Source organism: Ziziphus jujuba, chromosome 1, assembly GCF_031755915.1.
Source record: "Ziziphus jujuba cultivar Dongzao chromosome 1, ASM3175591v1".
NCBI classification, from domain to species: Eukaryota; Viridiplantae; Streptophyta; class Magnoliopsida; order Rosales; family Rhamnaceae; genus Ziziphus; species Ziziphus jujuba.
This window is the reverse complement of record NC_083379.1, coordinates 14,514,577-14,536,724: the sequence shown is the minus strand read 5'-3', so window position 1 is coordinate 14,536,724 and position 22,148 is coordinate 14,514,577. Positions and strand designations below refer to the sequence as shown.

Sequence of the window (22,148 nt, the reverse complement as noted above, 5' to 3'; positions counted from 1 at the left end):
GCACTGTAAATAAATAAACCAGAGTAAATAGGTTTCTAAATGATGTTATATTATTTGGCAAAATTCATTTGTTAGAACGAATTATTAGACTAATATGAGGAAGAAATAACGTATAATTCAGAATACAATATGAGCAAAATTACTGGTAATTACAAATTACAAAGTATATGATAATTTGTATAGGAAGCAAAATTACTCGAAGAATAATGATCAATTTGCGGATATGCTTTAGTACTCGATTATTATCATGTGTCCAAGCTGCGAAATAAATCACAATGAAAAGATATCAAATCGAAGAGAAATTCTTACTTGTACTATTTTTTGGACCAATTACAAGCGAGTACTGTTTGCTAGAACCAAATTGGCACTAGCATAGCAAAATGTGATTTTTTTTTTTCCTTAAACGTGTGAGAAAAATTAATATACCCAAGGACCAAACTTATCGATAATTTGTAAAAAACATACATACAAAAACCATGGTTGATTTTTCAGATCCTCGTGAAGACTACAAAGAATTAAAACCTTTGACCATACAAAAGCTATTGTTAATTTGGAATAAATTCAAAATGCACTGAATTCGACTGATATTGTTGAAGAAAATTTGGTTTCTTAGGGATGTTTTTCTATGATCCTTGGAATAATGATGTTAAGAACACTAGCATGACCCCTACCATATTTTCTCGACACGTCTCCACTATGATTAGTAGTGACAAACTAATTGAAATGATTATCAAATGTCATTTCGATTAATACAATTTAATCATGATCCGAACATTATGGAAAACATGTTTGCCATGGTTATATATATATATATATGTGGTTGGTTCTACAGTATCTGTATTTTTTTATTTTTTTTATCATACGATATTAAAAAATGATAATTTTTAAAAAAATTATTTTTAATATTATTATATAAAAATAATGATTTCAGTAAAAATTAATTTTTTAAAAATATCTATACGATAAAAAAATAAAGACATCTATCTGTATATAAAATTTTCTTTTCTATATATATAATTTTTTTTTTGAAAGATTTTGGAAAATTTTTTATCTAGAACAACATCAAATAATCTCTTGTATGGTTTGCAATGTTCCACACCATTAAGTCTCATGTTTTCTTGAACAAAAATTATTTTAGTATTCTTTGACAATATAATTAATATATATATATATATGTATATTAATCATTTGCCTATGATAATTTTACGATAGATGTCAGTTCTTCATCATAATATGAACATCTTTACATCTAACAATATATTGTGAAATATAAACACCCTATAACATATTATGGGAGGGTAATTAGCAAAATTTTATATATATATATATATATATTTAAACATATAGTTTATCTTAATTAATATTACATTATTATCATGGGAAACATGAAAGCATTATCACATAAAATGGAGCCCACAGAAGTTGTTGGAGTTAAGAAATCTAGATCCAATCACACCTGTCAATCTCTATTACTTTCCTCAACTGATTTTCAGACTAATCTAAATTGTCTAAACAAGCCAGCTTGGTCTTCGAGCAGATTACCAAACAATTGGCTCGATATAAATTATGCTAGTTAATAAATTTTCACTGTTTATGCATATATATTTTAGGCAAAAGCTAAGACTTTCGGGCTCTAAATTAAAGCTTAATAAAAATTGATATTGTTTAAGTTTAAATGGTATAAATATACCGTTAATTTTTAAATTATTTTTTAAAAATTATATATATATATATATATTATTTATTGCTATCAATTAATTAACTATTTTATTATATTTTTAAAAATTATTTTTTAAAAAAAATTTTGTTTTTAAAAAAATTTAAAAATGTTTAACAGACTATTTAAAAGTAGATAGTTATATTAATAGTGTTAATTTTTCTTTTTATCATCGATTATTTAGACTGATTCATTCAAACTTTTTTTTTTTGAATGATTATTTATTTTTTTAATGTGGTAAAAATAAAAATCTAATAATAAATAGAAACATTACAAATGTTATGAAATGTCCTTCTAGTTGTGAATTAAAATATCCTTCCACTATTGGTGATCCATCTTATCCAAAGACACAAAATGCTCCATGGTTCTTGATTTCTAAGGGGACCCACCTGGAACAAGAAGGGAGCAGGAATGGAAAATATGCTTACCTGCCTATAACCACCATGCGTGTACAATAAAATAGACTTATCAAAATGTTTATTAAATTTATTGATAAAATGATGTAATAATATTTATTAATTTATTTTTCAATTTAAAGATTAACTTATTTATATTTATGTTAACGCGTAATATTTGATAAATATTCTAATATTTGGAGTATTATGATAAATATATTTATATACAAAAATAATAAAGTAAATGACTTATTATGAAAGACTGTAATGGACAGCATCTATAGTCGATTGTCCCTCACAGTCTATCTCTCTTTTAAGTTTTTATCATATCAAAACTATATATATATATACAGTTCGTCTATGTTGTGGATAGTCCTCATGCGGACCACATTATTAGTGACAGTTTTTCATAGTATTGGTGACGATTTTCTAAAAAACCATCGTTAATATTATGAAAAACCGTCACTAATACTGTGGTCCTCATGCGGACCGTCCTCACCATAGAATTTCCATATATATATATATACATTTTTTTTCCATTTTAATGTTTTTATTTATTTTATACTAATAATGGGCTTTTGAGACGCACATCGCCAGGAATAATTATTGAAGATTGTCAATATATATATATATATATTCTACTAGTGTGAAAATAAACGTATCGTCATATGTCATGAGACGCCATTCAGCATATCCTGGCTCTTTGTTCGTGAGAATGGGACTTTATATATGTATAGTATTAAAGTATAATTATCACTATATAAGTTATAATTACCAAGTAATAATGTTTACTTATCTAGATATTTAGATTATATTAGTTTTTCAACTAAAAAATAACAATACATCACCTTACTAAATCATTAATTTTTTTTTTTTTTGGGGGGAAAATACCTGAATACATTATCTTGGTAAATATTTTGATAGTCTTTTTGATATCCTTAATATGCTTTTCCTTATCTCACACACACACACACACATATATATATATATATATATATATACACACACACACACACACACACATTAGGATGATTTGATAATTTTAATATTAAATATTCCTTTATTACATATCATATTAGTAGGTAGGATTCAAAATTGTTAAATATGGGTTTATAAATAATATAGTAAACCCTATTTAGTGAAAATAAATATTAAGATCTAATGATTAATAAATATATTTTTAAATTTTAATTTTTAATGCAATTCAAAAATCGAAAAAGAAAATTCTAATATTAGTCCTAATATTAAGGATCCAATTTGAATATGCTTGTATATGTATGTGTGTTTATATATATATATATATATTATATTTTATCCTATTCTGTACACCGATTTTTTTAACTGGAGATGGGGCCGGAAGGAGGATGGGATGGGAATTCTAAGTTTTCTGCCAAAAAAATTAATAAAAAATATTTTTAAAAAATATAAATATATTATATACTCATAAAATATATTCATATTTATTAATATAATTATGTTTACGTATAGAAAAGTACATAACATATAGACATAAATATATGTTTTATGAATAATATATATATATGAGGAAAAAATATATATATATGAGGCGAGTATGTGGCAGGAGTATCCATGTCCCTGCTCCAATTCTTCATTTAACCAGGAATTCCCCATTCCATTAACGGTGGGTTTCCGCGAAGGTTGGGAATGACGGGGTAAATTTCCATTCCGACTCTTTTGCACACTTAACCACTTTTCTGGTATTTTTTCCCACACCTTAAGTGCTTTTGATTATTATTATTATTATTATTATTATTATTATTATTATTATTATTATTATTATTATTATGTGTTTTAGTAATTTGCTGCATTTATATATATTATTATCATTATTTTTCATTTTCTCACTTATCCATTTTTATCTTCATTATATCATTTATTTAAAATTCTGTTGAACTTTAAGATATTATACTAGTAGCGATTTCTAAGGTTATATTTGATATACAAAATAATTATTTCTTCAAAAAGAAAAATAGCTATTCATGGGAATAGAAAAATGGAAAAATGAATGATAATTTCTATTTATATATTTGATAAAAATTTTAATTTAAAATCAAAGTTTAGCTTTTATAAATATTTTTTTGTTAAAAAATGTTCAAATTTGGTAAAAATTAATTAAAAGTTAAATTTTATGTTTACTTATATATTTTTAGTATGTGATAATCAATGTAAATCTAAATATAATAAGAATATTTTAAAGTTTATTCAGATTATAACATAAGAATAAAAATTTTGAGATTTTAAGAAGGAACTGTTATTTCTTCAAATAGAGGCACTATGGAATAATTATTATCAAATTCAAAAACTTATCAAACATAGAAAAAATGAAATTTGACATAGGTATTCTATTCCTATGTTTATTTCATAAACCAAACATATCCTTAATTATATTATACTTATTTAATTTATAGTTAATAAAACAATAGTTTATAATTAAAATTAGAAATATCATTTTTTTTGAACAATACAATATTTATTTAATCACTTTTTGTTCTGGACAGAAAGTCATGCAAATTTTTTATTTTTGATGAAAAGTTTATTTATTATTTTTCCATTTTTTATTATTTTTGCAGTAGTTTTGCATATTTAAAATATGTGTTAGATGTGGAGTAGTTATGACGAGATATTTATAAATAAACAATTCATTTCATAATTATTAAGAGATCATGCTCGAACAAATATATATATATATATATTTATCAAAATGTTCAAAAAAAAAAAAATTTGCAAAAGGGATTTGTTAGCTTCTATATCATATCTTTCTTTTCTTTAAGAAAAAACAAATTATTTTAGAATATCCTAATTAATTGGGCTTTAGAATAACTAAATTGGCCTTATTTTTTTTATGTTATTATATATATATATAAATATATATATATATATATATTTTTTTAAACCATACATTAGAATATAATAAATGCTTAATTAACGATGTGATAGCGCCTCCTTTGAAAAATTTTTCTGGATCACCATTGTTTATTAACCCTATTTATATTTTATATAATTGCCATTTGTGTGGTACGACGATAATTGCTTGTTAATACTTGTTGTTTTGAGTTTCAAATACAATATTATTTAAAGTTAGCGGGCAGCCCCATAAAATGATGGTAATTTTGACGTAAATTTTTTGGCATTTGTTGCACTGTCAATCACTAAGTAAAATTTCAATTAAATTTAAGTCGAAGATAGAATTTTGAGATTTTTATTACTATACAAAACCTAGTTAAGTGTAATATATATGTATGAGACACACATAAGGGTCATATATATGTTTTTTTAGTAGCTGAGCCATCTCATTTCGAGTGGAGCCAAGCTGTAAAAAAATTCTAGGGTAGTTAAAATTTCTCCCTCAATATTTAACCATAAAGTGGGGACATTGAAACGTGGAATCTGATTATTCAAAGAACAACTGCTCCAAAGTTTTAGGTCATTGTAATGCAGTTAAAAAAAAATTATACATACACTAATCCTTTCTTTTTAGTTGTTCCTACTTTTTAATACATCAAGAGGGAAAAAGATTCCATGACCAAGGGTCCTATGCACATGAGGCAGATAAGACAGCCTACATACTCATTTTTCCGATGAATAAAATGAATAGAAAGGTCAAAAGGAAGACAATCAAAAGGTTATTGTGGTACAAGTTGTCACTCTTGTTCCCATGTGGCGCCATTTGACCTTGATTTCATTGAAATTCCAAAGTCCACATATCAACTTGGAAAATGAAACTTGAAGAGAAAAAAACTAATTTAGAATATTAAATTTGTGATAATTTTAATATCAAATTTTCTTTTATTAGTCATTGAATCATATTAAAGATTAAAATTTAAAATTTTAAAAAAATAATAAAATATAGATTTAGTGATATACTAAAAATTCTATTTAAGAAAAATAAATTATATTAAAATTTGGTAATTAATAAATATAATTTTAAATATCAACTTTTAATGCAATCTAAAAGTGAAAAGAGAAGTCTTAATATTACTTCTAATATTAGAGACCTGATTTAAGTATGATTATATGTATATGTAATATTAAAAAATTTATTTAGAACTTTTTTAGTTTTATCCTAATTATATTTAAACTTTATATTTTTTAAAAATTATCATTATTCTTCTTTTAGTTTTTTTTTTATATATCTATTAAAATAGATTTATATATTGATTTCTACCACTTAAATTTAATAATTAAAGGATAAATTGTATTTTTAGGATATTATTAAATCATAAATTCTGATTTGCAACTTTTTTTAGCTTTTGATTTTTAAAATTAACTGGTAAATATAAAATTAAAGGTAAATTAATTATAGCAAACTAAAAAGGTAAAAATGAAAATTGTCCTATATATATATATATACATAATATTCATATGTTTTTAACATGACCAGATAAGGGCTGTCAATCTACTTTATAGGTTTTTATTCATTTATATATTTTTTTAAGAAGTTATAAGATATTTTAAACTAAAATGGAAATGAAGTTTATTGTGACGGATTTAAAATTTGAAAGCGTATTTTCAGTAATTCGATTACTAGGCCAATTTGTAAATACAAAGTACATAGTATTTGGATATTAATGGTTTGTCAATCTTTTAAGTCCCCTTGCACTGCAACGATATCTAGTTCACACATTTATTTTGGTCTAATCATGGCTATAATACCATTTTAAACAGTCCATCGAGCCTCCTTAAAATGAGAAATGGTAGCCAAGTAACTTTATTGGAGTTCTACATGCAATATTAAAAAGTAATTTGTAATCCAGGGAATCAACAATAGAGACTGTTATAAACTTAACAAAGCGGATAATTTCGATGATATATATCCCTATTTATGTCTATGAGTATTCCTATATGTGTCCATGAATGCGCATATTCTGAGTCACTTGAGTACCTAAGGCCTAGGGGATAGATTTGTCAACCTATACCACCTAAAATAACGAAACTATCATTTATTTATTTTTATTTATTTTAAAATAAAAGTTATATGGAAAACGACATTCCATAAAGTTTGTATTGGGATGTACTGATAATTTTAATTGGACAGATTCACCAAAATAATAATAATTAATTGAACATATTTGAAATTGATTGAATATTGAATTTATTTTTTTATTATATATTTCTTTTATTTATGACTGTGGCAAGTGTTCATTCTATAAGGTCGTTATAAAGCTCTTGCTATATTAAAATTATACATATACATGATATAAATAGAACACAAGTGGCCATAAAGAAATTTATAAGGACTAGTGTACAGTTATTCGGCTTCGAATCTTACCAAAACAAGAAGCAGTTGACCATTTCATGAGGGCATCTTGTGTTAATATCAGCATATTCGGAGGGCAAAGTAGTAGTTTTGTGTATCAGTGTAGAGGTACACTTCTAATAGTATAAATATAGTCTCAAAGCTTGAGGACGGATGAAGTTTGCTTTTATTTTTATTTTTTTGAATAATTTATCTAATTTATAAGCTATCCAAAATTGTTCTTTTTCATGATTCAAACTCGTATTTTTATAAATACAAATAAAAATATTCTATCACTGAAACTATCTGCTTCGTTGAGTTCGTTTTTATTTGATAATTACATTTTTTTTTCAAATATATTATAATGCTCTGGCACATATTAAATGGGCACAAAAGAAAAATGCATAGTATTTTCCTTTCAAGATAAATTCAGCATGATCTATAATGGTAATTTAATTGATTGCTATGAAACAATTTATTTATTTTTTTCAGATTTTAACATTATAAAATAAAAATAAAAATAATTGTAAATTAATATTTTATCATTTATAATTTATCAATTCTATTCATATGTTACTAACTAAAGTAAGTTAGGTAGCATACTAAATTCTAACTGATATGTTATATAGTTTCTTTATGATGTCATTCACCATTTTATGGTAGACTTGTTATGATGCCATTCACCATTTTATGGTAGACTTTTGGCATTTAATCACATACAATTAGTCCACCATTGTAGGACATAAATATATATTTTTGTGATCTGCAATCGTGAATAGTAGTCCCTTACAATCTATTTTTATAAATCTCTTATCATATCATTTATATATATATATATATATATATATGTAAATAATTGATTTTCTATGAACTATCTCCCAATTTATCCAAGGAAATATGATCATTTAATAAAAAAATTAGAACTCATGTCGATTGAGGTGTTAGCATGGTCCATTTTTTGTTTTTTGTTTTATTTTTTGGGAAAAAAAAGAAGCAACATGTTTGGTAATCATTTTTGTTTTGGATTTTTTTTTTATTTTTTTGGGTAAGGAGACACTTATTTAATTAAAAAAGAAAAAAAAATAGAAACTTGTTTTGTAAACCCTTTTATTTCAGTAATATATCTATATATATATATATATATATTTTTTTTTTTGGTGCCATCGTTTATTAATTGTTATTAATTGTTAGCGATGGACTGAGATTTGAACCCATCAAACATGAACCAGAGTCTACCCAATACTTATGGATCGGTCAGCCAAGACTTTAAGTGTATCAGAATTCAAGCGCTCAACTTCAAAAGGTTTAAAAAAAAAAAAAAAAAAAAGAAACAATTTTCGTTTTCCCTTTTTATTTTAAACATGTTTATGTATTTAAAAAAAAAATGGAAAAAGGACCCTATTAATCTATTTATTTTACATGTTAATCCTTTAAAATAATAATAGTAAAATAAAATAAAAAAAAGAGAAAGTAATCTTTTAGTATAAAAATTTAAATTTTTGATCGAATTATATGGGTTTTATTTTTAGTTCCATATCAGCATGTCTTCTAAAATAAGATGGAAGATACATTTTTAATATACATATATAATGTTGCTTACCTTTTGGAAATGCACATTAAAATTGATTTTAATGCATAAATTGATTTTAACGAGTAAAATTGATTTTACTCCATATATATATATATATATATGTATCTAATTTGTATTCATATATATTTTTGTGTGAGGGTATGTAGCATGTATAACAACAGTTTCTCCATAAGTCAAACAAACATATATATACTGATAAGAATTCACAAAATTTTCCATAGATTATTCTTTTTTGTTGCCCTTCTTATTGGTTTATTTCTCTAATTATAAAACATATATATATATATATATATATATATGAGCTGGTTCTTTTTCCCAGAAAGATCAAATGGTGCAAGGCACATGGTGCTTATATATGTATGATATCTTTGTCAATTAAGTTTGAATAAAAAATTTTCAAAATTTATTTTAATTATTTAATTCAAATTTTTGTTTATGCCTAATGGATCATGATCCCAAAAAAAAAAAAAAAAAGAAAAAAGAAAAAGAAAAAAAAAGCTGATTAGAGATAATGAAATCCTCTAAAATGAATCTGCACCATGCATATATACCCTTTAAATACAGAAAATGATAACAGTGAGACAAAACAAAAGACATTGGCAAAAACCCTATCTCGAAAGGAGAACACATACATGACTAATCAAACTCAAGTGGGGCCAACATAAAAGAGAAAAATAGAAAAGAAATCCCAACAAATTTGCAAAGAGAAAACCCTAATTTGGATTTGCTTTATTCACAACCACCACTACCCACATTAATGATAGAAAGATTCAACTCTTTGAGCTAAATTACAAAGCAAAACCATGTGATCCTATCCTTTAATTAAACTAGTTGAAAAAAATAATAATAATAAAAAATAAAAAAGGTTGTGGTCCTTCCCTTTTCATTAGGGCTTGTCTATATGTCATTATTTGTCAACCAAAGACACCAAAGACAGAAGAACCACCCAAAGGTAAAGACAAAAGGAGGCACACCTTCAACTGATTCCACCAACCTGGCCAATTCAATTTGCCCTTTGTATAAATAATATGAAACTGTATTTATTGAATTTGTATAGCTGTAAGGAACAGGATGCCGCTTAAGCACATGCATTGAGATTTGCCTCCTTTTGCTACCAATTCAAAATGTGAAAGAGTTTCATATATATATATATATATATATAAAGTGAAAGAGTAATTAACATTATCTGCTTTTTCATTATCACCTACTTGAAAATGATTTGGTACAAATTAAAAATACCAAAAATTATTTTTATTTATGTTTTCCATACACGGTAAGAAGTGTTTTTATTCTTTTTTGCATGCTTTAAGCTTTAAATATTACTTCCAAATGCAATAAAAGGGACGACCCAAAATTTCTCTTTAACATTATTTTCTCCCTAATTAGTGCCTTTTCTTTAGTTTGAAGCAACATGCACTCCATAATTAATGCTGATTAATATATGTATACTTCCTTTTGACTTCGGTAAAATTTTTATTTTTAGACCTACCACTTGTAGAAAGCATTTCTATGCTGTTATTATGCTGTTATGATTTATGAGTATCTCAGTTATATATGTCATGAACATAATTTGATTAATTTAAGTTTTGGGGTTTCTTAATTTAATTCGTTAAGTTTATAGGAAATTAAAAGGGATTTATTAATAATATTCAAGTCAAGTATTAGCAAAGTTACTCTTTTCATTGACAATTAATGATTCTAATAATTCAAATCCGTCATCCCCAAATTATTATATCTCAAAAAAAGAAAAATGATAATAGAAATCTTGCTACATTTTCAATAACCATAGGTAGAGTAATATTATTAAGAATGGTACCAATAAGTCTACTAAAATACGTTCACCAAAAAAGAAATATTTACTAATATATGATATGGTAAATTAATATGTTTTTAATTTTTTGATTGAGTAATTAATATAATATAAATATTAATAAAAGGTAATGTAATTAAATATAAACTAATAAAATAGCGACACTAAATATATGTTTTTGGTTTTGACTATATAAATATATATTTTTTCTCCTCTGAAATTCAAACATCAAGCTTCAAAAATAAAAAGAATGAATAAAAAAAAAAAAAAAAAGAGCATTGATTATAAGACTTCGTTTATACAACATGGTGGTCCCCCAATAAATTTGTGTTTGTAAAATGATAAGTAATGTAAAACTAAATAGTGTGGCCTTAAAAAGAGAGATACATAACACAGAAGGCAAAAGGGTCAGTGTCAATAGCTGTAAATAAGGACCAAAAACGCACAATTAAATACTGTTTTCTTTCTATGGCACAGTCGAGGAAAAGAGAGAGAGAGAGAGAGAGAGAGAGAGAGAGAGAGAGAGAGAGAGAGAGAGAGGAGAGACACAATAAAGCATTTATATATGGATGGTTCATGGTGGGGAAGAGGGAGAGAGGATTCAGTCACGAGGCTTTTCCCTTTCTTCCCTAAAAACATGCATGTTTTGCCTCGTGCCCATCTCTTTCAATTTCTCTCTGTCCCTCTCTTTCTCTCTCCATCTATATGTCCCATATATATATATATATATATATATGAAGCTTCAGGGTTCTTCATCATCGAAAGGATTTTCCCAACAGATTCAATTTGCCTACTATGCTGGTTTGAGAGATTGAAGCTGCCAGCATGATCTGGTGATTGATGAACCTGCCTAGCTCTCTATTGATTCTTCAGAAAAACCATATATATGTATATAGTGTGCATACAATGATGGGGGACCCAAAATTGGTACATGTTTATTTATTTATTTTTTTGTTTATTTGTTTTTAGATCTTGGTTTTATGATTGTGAAAATTAGATGGGTTTTTGGAGATGTGGGTTTTTGTGAGTAGTAAAGCTAATGGCCGGGAAAAAAAAAAAGAAAAAGAAAAAAAAAAGATAAGAAAAAAAAAAGGAAAAAAAAAGAAAGGAAAATAGGGGAAAAGTATTAGAATCCTCATTTAGGATTAGGAGCCTATAGTTTCTATAGTATTCTCCCTTGGCTATCAGGTCATCTTGCAGCTTCAATCACTCAATCACCAACAATTAAATACAATTCTTCAATATTCTGGTCTCTGAGAGGTAAATCTTCTTTACTATTGATTAATTACATTCATCAATCTAGTTTTTTTATGGAAAGAGAACTGTTAAAGTTAAATGAATAACAGTAGTGAAATTCACCGCTTAAATTTGTAGTGCATTTTCTTTATTTTCCAAATTTTTTTTATTTTTTATTTTTTGTTCTTAATTTACATGAAGATACAGGTACACACGCATCTGCCCCTCACAAATGAAAGGATATTGATGGACAACTCTCTCAGGTACTATTTACAGCTAAAGATTTCTCTCTCTCTCTCTCTCTGTGCTTGTCAATGCATATATGTTTGTCTTCACTTAGAGAGGGTAGTATATATATAATATAATATAATATATATATATATATATATATATATATCTAAAGTCAACAAGCAAAACAAATTCCTAGTACATACACAAGAAAGGTAATTAATTCAGCTAGTTATAACTACAAATATAAATATCATACACTTTGGCACTGATAATTCTGAAGTATGTTCTGCTAGAATTGTTTCACCCATATATAGAAAATATATTATATTATACATGTATATATATACACGTAGGCCTTTAATTGTCTTCCTTCATGTGTTTTGAGAGATGAACCAAAGAAAGGGTAACATGGTCGTTTCATTAACATTTTTAGTGCTCTTTAAAATGGTACTATTTAGAAATCCAGTTTAATTAAGTTTGGTGTTAATATGTATCCTAGCTACCATTTTTAAACAGTATCTAAGAAAACCTAACGCAGTTCGACTTTATAACATCATCTGATCAATCACATTAAATGCATTCAGAATAGTCATTAATATTAGTAGGTGGGCTTAAAATTACAGTGTTATTAGGTTCTGAACTTTAGTAAACCATCCTAGATCAACTAGCAGCAACAACTACACCAGAACTGTAATAAGTCTAGCACTAATGATCATACATATAAATCTAAATTAATTACTAGATATTGGAATTAGAGGTCAATTTTAAAAGTGTATATATTGTTTGACCATTTTACTTGAAAAATAATATGGCAATTTGATGATGATGCAGATCTGTAATATCCATTAAATTTCAGAAATTATTGTTTTTGTTCTTTTTTCATGATGCAATCAAGGAAATGACTCTAGATACTGTCATGTACATATATTCTGCTGATTTTAAAATACCTTGTGATCAAACACACTTCCATGAAACTCCTAAGCAAAAACCCCCTTTGATTACCTTGCAAGGCTTTAGATTTATTTCTTATTGTAATTGTAATTTGTTTGTTACAGTGATGAAGTTTTTTTTTTTAAATTTATTTATTTATTTTTGTGTGAAGGAGAATTTTTATTAAAAAGAAATATTGTGTGGCAAAATACGTTCTTAGTTATTAGGAGTTCAGTTTAGTGGAAGGTGTCCCCCAAATCTTTTTTAGCAGTCCAATCAGCAGTCTTATTCAGAGATTTAGGCACCGGATAGAAAGTATAAGAATGAAATAAATCACGCAAGTGACACATCTCAGTAATTATAGACCCAATCCACCAATCACAAGATGATGGATTATTTAAAGCTCCACTAACAAGCTCAGCACAATCAGATTAGTTGAATCACCACCGATCCCAAAAGCTTAAACTGATAAAAGATAATTTTCATTTCATTTATATTTTTCTTTAACAAGTTTCAACTTAAATATCAACAAACCCCATTCTTAATGCAGGTAGAGCAAGGAAAACTACTTGCCCTTCAACAGAAAGTGCATTATCCCCTAACAAAATTAAATAACGGCGACGATGATTGCACAGCCAACCTCGGAAAATAAAGCCTCCAGCACCCCTTCTGGTGTTCATGTTGAAAGTGGTGAAGATTGTTTCTGTCTATTTTTGTTGTATTAATATTGGAAAGAATGGGAATAATTATGTATGATGCTAATTAGTAATTAATCTTCCCACATATTTATATCTTACCATGCATTTTGTCTTAGTTTCCATTAAGCCAGCAAAGCAAATTAAGTTTTCATCAAAGAAGCAAAGCAAATTGAGTTCATCTTCAAATCTCTTTTACCTCTCCACCCATTGTCCAAATATATAAGTTATTCATTTACGAAAAAAATAAAATAAAATAAATTAAATTAAGTAATAAATAAATAAAATTAAAAATTAAAAAACTTGTAAATTTATAGTACTTCACACAGCAGAAGTCACTTGTAAATATCTAGTTGTTAATCCCTTATTAGATAGATCATCTAGTTGTTAATCCCTCACTAGATAGATCATATTTTCCATTCATGTATATGATGAAATTTTTATTGTACAGAAAGTAGCATATACATAAGACCTGAATCTTATAGACTAATTTTGTTAGCTTGGGGAGTACTTAATCTGGACTTTATATGGTCATGAAAAGGATGAACATTTTGATTTTGTCTAAATTCTTAGTTTCAGATACTCATGGTCATACTCTTCTAGTGACTTTCTTTGATTTTATTATATGATCAATCATGTTTAAATATATTAAAAAAAAAAAAAACTAATAAGAGTACTAAATTTTTTCTTTTTTCTTTTTTTTTTTTACTCGAAAATTAGGCAAAGAAATTTGATAAATATAGAAGGAAAAGCCTTGTCTTTAGTTCCTATGTCTCCATTTTTTAGGAAATCACAGGCACAACTGTGGAAAGACCTTCAGGTGTATCCCTAAGTGATTGTATATAGTATTATATATTGTTCTCTTAATGTAAAATCACTTATTTGTTTGACTATACAATACAAAAAGAGCTTCTAGAATGTTAAATGAATATATGGGTTCTAGATTAGACATAGGAAATAAAATTTGCATATATCATAATTATAAAAAGTGAATAATATATATTCCTGATTATTACATTTTTCTAGCTAGAGTGTTTTGAACCTAACTCGACAATAACAATTACCTAAAAGTTCCCATGATTCTTTCCAAAAGGAAGAAAATGAAAACTCCGCAGAAAAGTAGTCTGAAGGAAAAAGTCCAGTGGGTTAATTGTTCTAACATGATAGAGATCATTTTACTTTTTTTATTTTTGGTTTCTTTTTTATTTAGCCAAAGCGGGTGGAAGATCTTGACTTTAAAATTCTATCATTTAGAAATCTTGTTAAAGTGTTTGCCTTCAAATTCTACCATAAATAGTAAGCTTTTGTTACAAAGTTACAAACACAGTGCAAAATGCCTCCTATACATGCGCCCAAGTTCCTGGTACATAAGTAAATTACAAAATATATTTCTTGTTCACCACAGGATTAGGATATTTGTCACCCCTTTTTCTATTTCCATTCATATCCAACCAATAATACAAAACAATCTTATCAAAAAAAAAAAAAAAAGAAGGAAAAAGACCAAATAAACTAAAAAATACATATAATTGTTTGTCGAATTAGATGACATTATATTATTGGTTAGCATCCAAAATGTAAGTGGTAAACTTAGACTTGGATTCTGCACGCTGGGTCCTTTTGATGTCATGTCATATTTTGACTGCATTTACCATACTCCATGACAGGAGTTGCCCCAAGAACTCTCATAATATCTCCTGAATGGTCTCGCCTAATAAAGTTTTAGTGGACAATCTCTAAAAATTACGTAATGAAACTTTACTCAAAACGTGGATAAACAACATCATGCCATAACAAATAATACTTTAATATAAAGGTAGAGCCACAACAAAATGGAAATTTATAATTATGGTCCAAAAACACAGCTTGTCATATTACAAGCCATAATTACGCATACATAATATAGTCATTACCGATCCAATATTTAGGTCAATACAAATAAATCTAGAAAAATAAAGATTAATAAAAAAAGATAAGTACTTTATTGTGTGTGTATTGTAGGATAATAAATAATGTGTAAGATAGACTGTCAGCTAGCTGTCTGAATCTAGAAGAATAAATTTAAAAACAAATAAAATGTGTGGTAAAGATATATCAGTGAATGACATAATGCAATAAAAAATAATATTTTATTTCTGTAAAACTTTCTCTTAAAATTTTTCATTCTACTTTTTTGAAAGGCTCTCCATTTAAAAATAATTTAACAAAATCCAAACTTATACTCCAATTAATATCATAAAATTGATGCTCAAATAAAATAAAGTCCATGATTATTAAAAATATTATAAACTAAATTAATCATGATATAAATATTGGGCATAAAATAATATAAACAGAATGTCACAAAATAACTATAAAAGTGCAATAAAACCTTAAATATCAGAAAACTATTAATATACTCAGAAACATTAATAATGTACCATATAATATATCAAGCACTGCCAAGCGGTGTACGGTATTATGGAACCCCACTGAATAGTAAAAAAAAAATGAAACATGTGGGATAAATCCATCTTACGACTCTTAATATATGAAAGGTATTGTGACAATAATAAACCTGTGGGATGAATCAAATCCAACCTCATGACTCTTAGCCTGCTACAAGTACCGTGGTAAATTTGCATGCAATAATATAATACTAGTCCAAAACACTAGTACTATATTTGTAAGATCATACATTTTCAAAAAATACTGTATCATAAAATATAATTTAATATTAAATCCAACCATTTGTTTAAATATCCCAAAAATTTCAAATCATCATTTCATATCAAAACTAGAAATACTACAGTGAAATATATATCTCCATAAACTATTTTTAAGTACATAAAATTATAAAACACTTAAACATGATTAAAAAAATATAATTTTCAATCCACTTTCTCAAAATTAATTATTTTCCAAAATGATTAAAACCTTAATTTCAATACTAAGATATTTAAACACCATGATGAATTGGTCCATTATGAACTTAATAGAGTTGGAAACTATTTAAAATCTTATCAAAAGTCACATAAAATTATAATACATATATGTAAAAGCAGATATTCGTATTTGCATAAAATAAACATTTAAATCAAACGATGTATGTGTAAAATATTCAAACCATATATATATTATACTGGCATGCCCAACACATTTTAAAAAGATATGACCACTCACAGATACCGATGATGCTTACTTCTGCTCCTCCGTAGAGTCGCCTCCAGGCTCAATATAGGTGCTTGTAATATAATAAAATATTTTTCAAGTTTCAACAACTAAACCAAAAATGTTGATGTGTATCAAATATCTTAAAATTATTTATATAATTATAAAATTATATAAATTGGACCTTTTATTCAGTACTTGATTAATTGACCCAAGAATTAAAAAATTATCAAAGCATATCCAAAATTTACAAACTTTTATTAATGGAAAGCCCGAAAGATAATAAATACAATGATATTTCGGAGTAAATGGGCTTCTAGATGCGGTATTTCATTAATGATTCTTTCAGGACCGTGACTTGTTACATGAGTCTGAATTTCATATTTCCGTATGTGAAAAGAAGTATAAATATCCTCATATACCAGACGCTCATTAATGAGTACCACATCCTCAGAATTGTAACCTTCCCATGGCATATAAGGGGCATGATGACTTGACGTCATCCTCACCTTCCTCCGGCTTATCACCGGCAGTCTCCTCAGGGTTAATCAATCTGATTTATTTCGTACCTTTCGCTAATTGAGAAAATGAGTCAGATTCTACAGGATCAAACCTATGGCACTTAAGCAATGATGGAAAGGAATAAAATAAAAAAAGAAAAGAGAGGGAAAAATAATAAAAAAATACTCATCTTGGTTAAAAGTGTCTCTGGTGGTCGGAAAATTTATTGGAAAACTCGACCAAACTCTTTGTTGATGTATCTCTCAAACGATAAGGAATCTTGGCCAACGAAGCATGAAAATGGATTCAAAAATAGGGAAAAATGTGTATGGGTCAGTTTGAAATGTTTGAAAAACAACCAAATTGTTGGAAAGTGCTAAACAACCATCGTTAGTTTCAAGCGGCCAATCCTAGCTTGTCAGCTGGTGGTTTAGACAGAAATTTGGCCAATGTGGTTGCCTAGAGGTGGGTTATGTTCATGTTGGTGTGTGTAGATAGATGATGGCTGAAATTTAAAAAAACAACAATGACCCGGTTGAACATGAAATGGGTTCAGGCCTATCCGGTTGGGATCTGTGGGTCTGGAGAGATTTTTTGGGTTTGAGGGACAAAATGGATATTATGGGATTTGTTCCCTATTGGACATGCTTTCTAATATTTATATAGAATCTTGGATCACTAACAGATAAAAATTCGAGACTAGTTTAGATACTGATATAAAACTGATATTTAAAATTTTTTAGAATCATAATTTTTTATTCGTAACTCGAAATTTAATAGGATACCAATTTATGAAATCGTATCGATGTGCTCTATACAACAGCATACTGGTCAAATTAAAGTATTGACCACATAAAATATCAAATTTGAAACCTGCCAAAGGTCTAGTTGGTCAAACTTGATCAAAATTTCAAATTTTGAAAATTTTTTGGGATAGGATGTTGCACTCGGCCTTTATGTTATGCAACCGAAATCTTTTTTTATGCTCCACCACTATTATGCCAGAAATAAAAGGTTCCAACCAAGCTCCCATTCTGTGGAGTGGCGACATGACCAATAGGGAATTGACTTTGCATGTAGATGGGGTAAAATCCATAGGGGTCATGCAGATACATAGCCCCTTCCCTTCCCTTTTGGATGAATGGGTGGTTTTGGACACAAGATCTTATACCCTTTTCTTATCATCAAAATCATGCCCGGTGTACGTCCTATATATTGATTTGTTGAAGCGTGTCTTCTCTTGGCTTCAAGTTCCTTATCCATTCAAGCTTAGCAAACTTAATAATGAATACCATTACCATATATCTAGTAATCAAATATGGATGTAGATTCCCTAACAATTTTCCAAATCAACCGGAACATGTACATATATATATATATATATAAATTTTTAAATAGTATTACAAGATATATATATATATATATATATTATATTTTTATTATATTAAATTATATTTTTGAATTATTTGATTTAAATTATCAACAATATTGAATTCAAATAGTAAAAAGATATTAATATTTTTTAAAGAATAAAAATATGTTTTGAAGCCAAAAAATGGACGCCAATGTCAAAGTCTAAACAGATTGATAAATAATTGATTCAATTTGTTTGTTTATTTCTTTTTTTAATAGTTCAATTTGAAAACCAACTGCCTTGGATATATGAGGCCCTCCACTTTAAAGAGAAAATTATGAGAGATATTGGATAGCTACTTGCAATCGTGTATAGACATACACCATTAAAAAAAAAAAAAACTACCATACTCGTGGAGCATCAATTTCCTCCTCTAAAACATTGATGGGACCTGTATTGGATGAGTACTAGCAATTGTATATAGACATATGGAAAAAAACTACAATATTCTCGGATATCAATTCTCTTCTCTAATACATTGGTGAGATCCATGTGGGTTCTACTAATGTATTAGAGGATATGAGTCCCACCAGTATATTAAGTAAGGGAGTTGGAGTTGGTATCTAGGAGTTCCAGAATTTTTTCCTAGATACTACAAGTAGAAGGTCATCATACGTTAATACACAATTTAACCATTTAAAATACTAAAATTTAAAGGTCAAAATTACAATGTTCTAGATTTAAAATGCAATTAGTGTCTGTTTGGTATAACTTTTTTTAAACTCAAAAGCTCTATTTGATGGTCAAAAACTCTTTTGTCTAAAAATGAAGGTATTTCAAAAAAGTCAACAAGTATATGTTAATTAAACAAACAACTTTTTTAAGCTGTTTTAAAGAAGTTCAAATTTTGAGCTTCTTTAGAAAATTTATTTTTTTGACTTATTTGGAAAATTCAATGAGTACTTAATGCAATTTACAACAAATACTTATTAGTTTTTTTAATAATTTTTTTTTCAAAAATATTTATTATATAAAGTTTTACAGACAAAAATTTTACTTTCATCAGCTATACCAAATGAACACTTATTGTAAATGAGAAAATATTAATCAAGTGCTATTAACTTTTTTTTTTCAATTTTTAAAGAAGGCTCTTTTTTAATATACAAAGAAAATGTATTGGATTTTTAAATCCTATAAGATTTTTTTAACATGCATTAGAACTTTCTAAAAATAACACAAAACTGCTTATATATTGTTGATGGTCAATTTTAAGATATCAAATCTCTTGGATCAAATAAGTCCTATTGTGCTTTTATTATAATAAAAACACAATTTTTTTAAGTGACAAGTAAACAAATGTGGACATAGGTTGGGTTAGTTTGGTTTTGAACCAAAACCTAAACCAACCCATATTTGTCGGTTGACTTATAGGCTTTTTTATTTTTTTATTTTAATATACATTTGTCCAGTTTGGATTAGAAGAGTTTAAAATTTGATGCTGGTCTATATTAAATTTGAAATAGAGGGTGTGACCTGTGCCTCATCTTATATATATATATATATATATATATATAAACAATCAATCTCAAGTAAGTTTACTTTATTTAAATAATTAAACTAAAGATTCATCTTTAATATCTATTAGATTACATTAATACTTAGAGTTTAAAATTTAAAAGGTGATCAAATATGAATATAGTAATATATTAAAATCTTCATTTAGAAAAAATAAATTATGTTAAAACTATATCATTAATAAATATAATTTTAAATTTTAACATTTAATATAATTTAAGAGCTAAAAAAGAAAAAATTAATGTAAATGCTAGTATTAAAAAAATTATTTGATTTTGTTTATATATATATATATATATATAAAATTAAAACCTGCTGTTATATGGACCCTATAAATGTAATTTCCACCCAAAAGGTTTTAAAAAGGTAAGTCATTAGGTAGGCAAAATTCATAATCAAGTGCAATGTAATAAAGTATCAAATAGTGGGTAGAAAGTGAAAAAAACAGTGTGTAGGTGCAAAGTACGTATCTCGACGACGTTATTGTGATTATTAAAAAATTAAAAAAAAAAAAAAAAAAAGAAGGAAAAATAAGTTAAATGAAGAGGGAAGAAGGAAGAAGAAGTGACATCATTAATTCCGGCTCTGTTCTTCTACTAGACGCTCTGTACTTGGCGACCTTGGTCTGATCAGGAACATCTCCTTCACTCTTCCAATCTTCTCTACACGAACCAACTTCTTCTTCTTCTTCTTTTGGATTACTCAAAACAGATATATATATATATATATATATGGATATATGTATGTATATATATATATATATATATATATTCTGAATATTTGAGCTCAACTCCTGGAATCACCTTTGATTAGGTCCCTATTTTGATCTTAATTTTATTCGGTTTTTTTTTTTTTGAATTTTTTTTTTCTCTGGAAGATCAATTCGATTGCATGTTATTGTTTTAGCAGTTTTTGTTTGATTCATTTCATGGGTAGAATTCGTTTAGAGCGTGTTGTCTGGTGTGGTCCTTTTCCGTTTGAAAGAACATTGGATGGGTGGATAAAGTTCACGAATATTATAATTTTTGAAATTTTTAGGAATTCAAGATCATATTTTAGTTTCCTGGTACGATATCTGGATTGCCCACAATTAGTTTTTTTGGTTCTTGGGGTTTATAGTTAATTGAAATGTTTGACTATCACTAACATACTAATAAACAATTAAAGTAAGCAAACTACTCTCAATGTTGAAATGTCTTAATGTTGAAATGTTTAACTATCACTAACACACTAATAAACAATTAAAGTAAGCAAACTACTCTCAATCAAGTAAGGAAAAAAAAAGAAACGAGCAAAAACCAAACACATTAACAAATGGCACCCTAAACTATTTTTTTATTGTATTATTAAAATTGAATAAATGGTAGCAGGTGTTAGGGGTGGGCAAAAACCCGGTCAAACCAAACCGGACCAGTAAAACCGACCGAATCGAACGCCTACGGATCGGATTGGTCGCGCTCGGTTGGGCGGTTCGGTTATTATTTAACAAAGAAGGAGATGGTTCGGTTCGGATGTCGGTTTTTAAACTAAAAATCATCAGACTGTCCGAACCGAATCGGATACTTTAAATATTATAAAAAATATATATAATTACATTTTTATATATATAATAATAATATGTTTATAGTTTTATTAATTTTATATTTGATATTAAACAAAAAAAAAAAGAAAAAAAACATTCTCTCACTCTGCTTTCATCTCGAAAG

The 22,148-nt window shown here is 26.9% G+C and overlaps 1 long non-coding RNA gene across 1 annotated transcript; it reads left to right on the top strand.

The window, feature by feature from the left end:
• The first annotated feature begins 11,242 nt into the window (after positions 1 to 11,242).
• On the top strand, positions 11,243 to 13,963 carry LOC107419703 (uncharacterized). Its single transcript, XR_001581627.4, has 3 exons — positions 11,243 to 12,030; positions 12,208 to 12,269; positions 13,718 to 13,963. It is a non-coding gene; the product is annotated as an uncharacterized LOC107419703 (long non-coding RNA).
• The last annotated feature ends 8,185 nt before the right edge of the window (positions 13,964 to 22,148 follow it).